This window comes from Rhinopithecus bieti, unplaced genomic scaffold (assembly GCF_001698545.2).
Source record: "Rhinopithecus bieti isolate Rb0 unplaced genomic scaffold, ASM169854v2 scaffold_35950, whole genome shotgun sequence".
Classification (NCBI taxonomy): Eukaryota; Metazoa; Chordata; class Mammalia; order Primates; family Cercopithecidae; genus Rhinopithecus; species Rhinopithecus bieti.
The window spans coordinates 933,168-939,167 of NW_016815506.1; positions in this window are offsets into that span (position 1 = coordinate 933,168).

Below are 6,000 nucleotides of genomic sequence, written 5' to 3' on the forward strand. Positions count from 1 at the left end.
CACCTCAGGGAGGCATGGGGCGGCGGGAAGGTCGCTCTGGCGGTTAGGATGCCTGGTTCCAGTTTGTGTCCCTCTACCATTTATTTGGTGTAGGACTTGTTTTAAAATCTGGAAAGTTAAAACATTAGAATAAGGTGGCACGCGGAAAAATATTTTATAAACCATGAAGTGCTCCCCACATTTTTCCTACTTTGTTTGCCCTTGTCCTCCTCACGGGCAGAAAAGAGGCGATGTACAAAAAGCATTTTGAAATCTAAGAACGTTCAGGACTTTTGCCATTTGCAACTAGAATTTTCACCTTGTATCTCGGCAGCGCCTAACCCAGCGTCCATATTTAGTAGTCCATATTTAGTTATTAGTCTCAATTTGAAGGTGAGGAAACTAAGACTCGGAAATTAAGACTCTCGCATAAGGTAACCCAGCTAGTAAGTACCAAAGCCAGAAATTAGACCCGTTTTTTGTTTTGTTTTGTTTTGTTTTTAACTACAAGTCTCTCCTTCATGCAGCCCTTCCCAAAAATTAAGCATTGAATTGAATTATCCCAAGAGAAATGACCCCATCCCTAAAGGAGGTATTTTGTGTGTGGAAGTATTATGATACAGTACTGGGAGTCTTTTCCTTGTGATAGTTCTGGCTGTTTCACAAAATACTAGTTTTCTTTTCTTTTTTTTTTTTTTTGAGACGAAGTTTTGCTCTTGTTGCCCAAGCTGGAGTGCAATGGCGCAGTCTCGACTCACTGCAACCTCCGCCTCCTGGGTTCAAGCGATTCTCCTGCCTCAGCCTCCCTAGTAGCTGGGATTACAGGCGCGTGCTACCTCACCCAGCTAATTTTTTGTCTTTAGTAGAGACGGGGTTTCGCCATGTTGGCCAGGCTGGTCTCATCCTGACCTCAGATGATCCGCCCGCCTCAGCCTCCCAAAGTGCTGGGATTACAGGCATGAGCCACCGTGCTTGGCCTATAGTTTTCATTTTTGAATTAAAATGAGTTTCAAGGGTACCCGTGGGAAAACAAATACTGAAACCAGTATGGTGTGTTCTGTGGAAAGGCAGTTCTCCTTTGCCTTGGTTAGGATTGGAGGGCTTATTTGGTTTAAAACCAGATGGAGTGACATTTGTTTTTGCTTGTTTTTCTCTTCTATAGTCATTCTGTGCCTGCTGTATACATTCTCCTGTCCGTGGAAAGCTGTCTAATTCTGGGACTGCGGCTTGCTGCTTTATGCTTGGCTTTGCCCAAGAGGCAGAGTTCTGGGTCTTGATAGTGTAAACTCAATCCTGCATTAGTTTTTTTCATATATAACAGACGAATCTTATCCTTGTTTCGTAGGAATATTATTTATCTGAAGCGTTTTCATCTGTTCAAGAGAAAAATACCACCTGTTAAGGAATTTCTAAACATTACCCAGAATTAATTTGCTTCCTTTATTTCCTATTTCCGCCTCTTTGAATTAGCTTTATACTCTAATGAGTTCCTTACTCTCTTTCTCCTAGCACTCTTCTGCTAATAGGAACTGTTTGGGTAGTGAAGAAGATCTATGCATGGAAGCAGAGGTTCTTTGCTTAGAAAACTAGCTCCAGCTGCACTTGGACCTTTGGACTAACTCTGTCTCCAATACAATATTGCTGTCTTTGCATGAGGATGGAGCATGAACTGGTGACTTGGGAGGCCAATGGTACTGTGTAAAGTATAAGATACTGGAGAAGAACAAGTTTGTTGTCCCAGGTGGTTAAAGCTTGGCAGGGTCAGGTCCTCTTTTTGTTTCTAATTTGAAAAATACTCATCATCTAGTTTAATTTGTGCAAAACTATTAGCCAACTATGACAGGGGCAGCTATAAATGAAGATTTTCATAACTGAAAGAAAGTTTTTTTGTGTCTCTAACAGTGGATTTTTAGGTTAGTCCATGGCTGTGCCAGAGTTTTGTGGTATGTGAGAGAGGATTGGACTTAATGATTTTGAATCCTTAAGAAAAGCTAAATCTGGGCCGGGCACGGTGGCTCACACCTGTAATCCCAGCGTTTTGGGAGGCTGAGGCAGGTGGATCACCTGAGGTCAGGAGTTTGAGACCAACCTGACTAACATGGAGAAGCACTGACTCTAATAAAAATACCAAATTAGCCAGATGTGGTGGCACATGCCTGTAATCCCAGCTGCTCAGGAGGATGAGGCAGGAGAATTGCTTGAAGCCGGGAGGTGGAGGTTGCAGTGAGCCGAGATTGCGCCACTGCACTCCAGCCTGGGTAACAAGAGTGAAACTCCGTCTCAAAAAAATAAAAGAAAAAAAAAAGAAAAAAGAAAGAAAACCTAAATCCTCTGTGATAGGAAATTGATGTTTGGAGATTGTTTATTTCTTATGATTAAGAAACTCATTTGCTCTACTCTTTTTTTTCCCCTTTTTCTCTTTTGGTGATGGAGTCTCGCTCTGTCATCCAGGCTGGAGTGCAATGGCGTGATCTTGGCTCACTGCAACATCTGCCTCCCGGGTTCAAGCAATTCTCCTGCCTCAGCCTCCCAAGTAGTTGGGATTATAGGTGCCCGCCAATATGCTCGGCTAATCTTTGTACTTTTAGTAGTGACAGAGTTTCACTATGTTGGCAAGGCTGGTCTCGAACTCCTGACCCCGTGATCTGCCCACCTTGGCCTCCCAAAGTCCTGGGATTACAGGTGTGAGCCACTGCACCCGGTCTGTTCCACTGTTTAGACTGTAGCTAGGATGTTAATTGGTCCAAGTAAAAGATTAGTTCACTTTTTTTTTCATTAATCTTTGCTAATGATACTATTGTTACAAACTCCTTTCTGCCTTAGTTTCTCCATTTGTAAAAGATAAACTTGTATTTTACTGGGTAAAATGTAAGTACTTGGGGCTCTGACATAATCAGCTTCCACTAACTGAATTAATATTTATTTGTTGGCATTCAGTATGCCAGGTCCAGTGGTGGAGAATCCAGAATTTTAAAAATTTAATAAACCAGTTTCTATTGGGAGAAATGAGAAAGTTTATGTTTAAAATTTCTAATGAAGGTCAGGCGCGGTGGCTCACGCCTGTAATCCCAGCACTTTGGGAGTCTGAGGTGGGCGGATCAGGAGGTCAGGAGATCGAGACCATCCTGGCTAACACGGTGAAACCCCGTCTCTACTAAAAATACAAAATTGTGGTGATGGGCGCCTGTAGTCCCAGCTACTCGGGAGGCTGAGGCAGGAGAATGGCGTGAACCTGGGAGGCGGAGCTTGCAGTGAGCAGAGATCGCGCCACTGCTCTCCAGCCTGGGCAACAAAGCGAGACTCCATCTCAAAAAAAAAAAAAAAAAAAAAAAAAAATTCCTAATGAAAAATGCTGTGATGTAGAGACATGCAGAAGAAAGTATAAAGAGGGGACATCTAAGCTGGGGATGAAGGACCACTGGGATAGAAGAGGAATGTTGGCTGACAGGAGCTGGTTTTTAAAGCATGAGAGGTGTTTCAGACAGAGGGCTCTACAAGAATAAACAGAGCCTGAGAGGAACATTCGAGGGACTCTACCTCTAGTTGGGTTGGAATGAAACGTGGGTATAAGAGTGTGGACCAGCTGGGCGCGGTGGCTCACGCCTGTAATCCCAGCACTTTGGGAGGCTGAGGTAGGCAGATCACAAGGTCAGGAGTTCGAGACCAGCCTGACCAACATGGTGAATCCCCGTCTCTACTGAAAATACAAAAATTAGCCAGGCGTGGTGGCATGCACCTGTAATCTCAGCTACTCAGGAGGCTGAGGCAGGAGAATCAGTTGAACCTGGGAGGCAGAGGTTGCAGTGAGCCAAGATCGCGCCACTGCACTCCAGCCTGGGTGACAGAGTGAGACTCCGTCTCAAGAAAAAAAAAGAATGTGGACCAATGAAACTGAGGATGTAGGTATGAGATGCCTGTTTTAACTTGATGCTAGACTTTCATAGAGTAAATGAAATTCAATAAAAGTTTAAGCATGTCTGTGATCTACTCCAGTGTGCTTTCCTAATTCTTCTTTCGTTTAGCAACAACAAAATGAAAATTTATAGGACTGAAAAAATATAAATATAAGCCTATTAAAAAAAGTATCATCACACTGGTCCATTTATGATGCCTAACATGCATTTTCTCTATTTTGCCAAATAATATCTTCTATAATCTGGGTTCTCCAATAGCCATTAAAGTAGATTATAGCAAGTCCTAATCAACAAAATATACTAAAAGAATGTAGATTTTGCTAGAATTCCTAAAAAGGATTTAGAAAAGTCTGTAGGCAAAAGCTAATTTGAAGGAATTTGAAAGCCTTTGCTGACATAGCAAAAAGAAAATACCTTCAGGGTTTGATTGATAGGATTTTTTTTTTCTTTTTTCCCTTCCCCAAGTTATTGGTAGAGAAATAGTATTTTAATACTTGTTTTTCTTTGACTTAAAGAATATGGAAGATGTCAGAATCTTGTATTACTCTATAGTGAACAAATGAGACCCTTCTCTAAAAGACTAGGTTAAATTAACTTTTAACCACATTTACCTAAGTGAAACACTCCATAAGCCATATTTTATTAAGATTTTATATAATTTGAAATTTTTTTACATCACCTGCTTTGACCTGTCAGTTTGCAAAAAAACTGTCGTTATAGTTTACTGATTTTCAGGAAAGTTTTAGATAATACAATTTTAGATCATCAGGTAATCTATGTAACTACCACTCAGAAAAGAGATTTTTGGTGTTAAGTATATTTACTCCCTTGTTTGCATTTCTTGTTCCAATTTAGTTAATTTGATTAGATGAAAATTCACAATAAAAAGTAGGTGAAGGTGCTAAATTAAAGGAATAATATTACATATAAAATTTCTGTGATAATTGCTAATGGTACCAGTACTTGATTTCAAGTTTCTCTGAAATATCATCTTAGTTTTGTTTTTGAATTATTATTATTTAACAAGTCCCTTACTGGTGAATATTTGTGTTATTTTCCGTTTTTTTTTTTTTTGAGAAGGAGTTTCACTTTTGTTGCCCAGGAGTGCAATGGCACGATCTCAACTCACCACAGCCTCCGCCTCCTGGGTTCAAGCGACTCTCCTGCCTCAGCCTCCTGAGTAGCTGGGATTACAGGCACCTGCTAATACACCTGGCTAGTTTTTGGTATTTTTAGTAGATATGAGGTTTCTCCGTGTTGGTCAGGCTGGGTGCCAACTCCCGACCTCAGGTAAACCACCCGCCTTGGCCTCCCAAAGTGCTGGGATTACAGGCCTGAGCCACTGAGCCTGGCCTCCATTTTTTATTATTACTAGAATCACCATATTTCCTGGCTTGTCTGGAACAGTATGAAACATGTTCTTATGTTTATAGCAAAATTAGGTCAGGCACGGTGGCTCACGCCTGTAACCTCAGCATTTTGGGAGGCTGAGGTGGGCGATCACCTGAGGTCAGGAGTTCGAGACCAGCCTGGCCAACATGGTGAAACTCTGTCCCTTCTAAAAATACAAAAAATTAGCCAGACGTGGTGTCTCACACCTGTAATTCCAGCTACTCGGGAGGTTGAGGCAGGATAATTGCTTGAACCCTGGGGGGCAGAGGTTGCAGTGAGCCGAGATCACGCCACTGCACTCCAGCTGGGCGACGGAGCGAGACTCCATCTTAAAAAAAAAAGAAAACCAAAAACCAAAAACTGCTTAAGGAACTCTATAGAATCACAATATTTAACACAATTATTATAATTTAATATAGAAGCACAAGCAGGGAAAAAAATATGTCATCAAAGTTTTCAAGTAGTCAACTCATTATTGGAGCCATTTTATTTTATTTATTCAGTTGGTTCAGAATTCAAAAGGGCATATAATGAAAGTTGCTATCCTGCTTCTGTTTCCCAGCTATCCAGTTTCCTTCCCTGGAGGGAAACAGTGTCATTGTTGTTGTTGTTGTTGTTGTTGTTGTTGTTGTTTGAGACAGAGTCTTGCTCTGTCGCCCAGGCTGGAGTGCAGTGGCGCTATCTTGGCTCGCTGCAAGCTCTGCCTCCCGGGTTC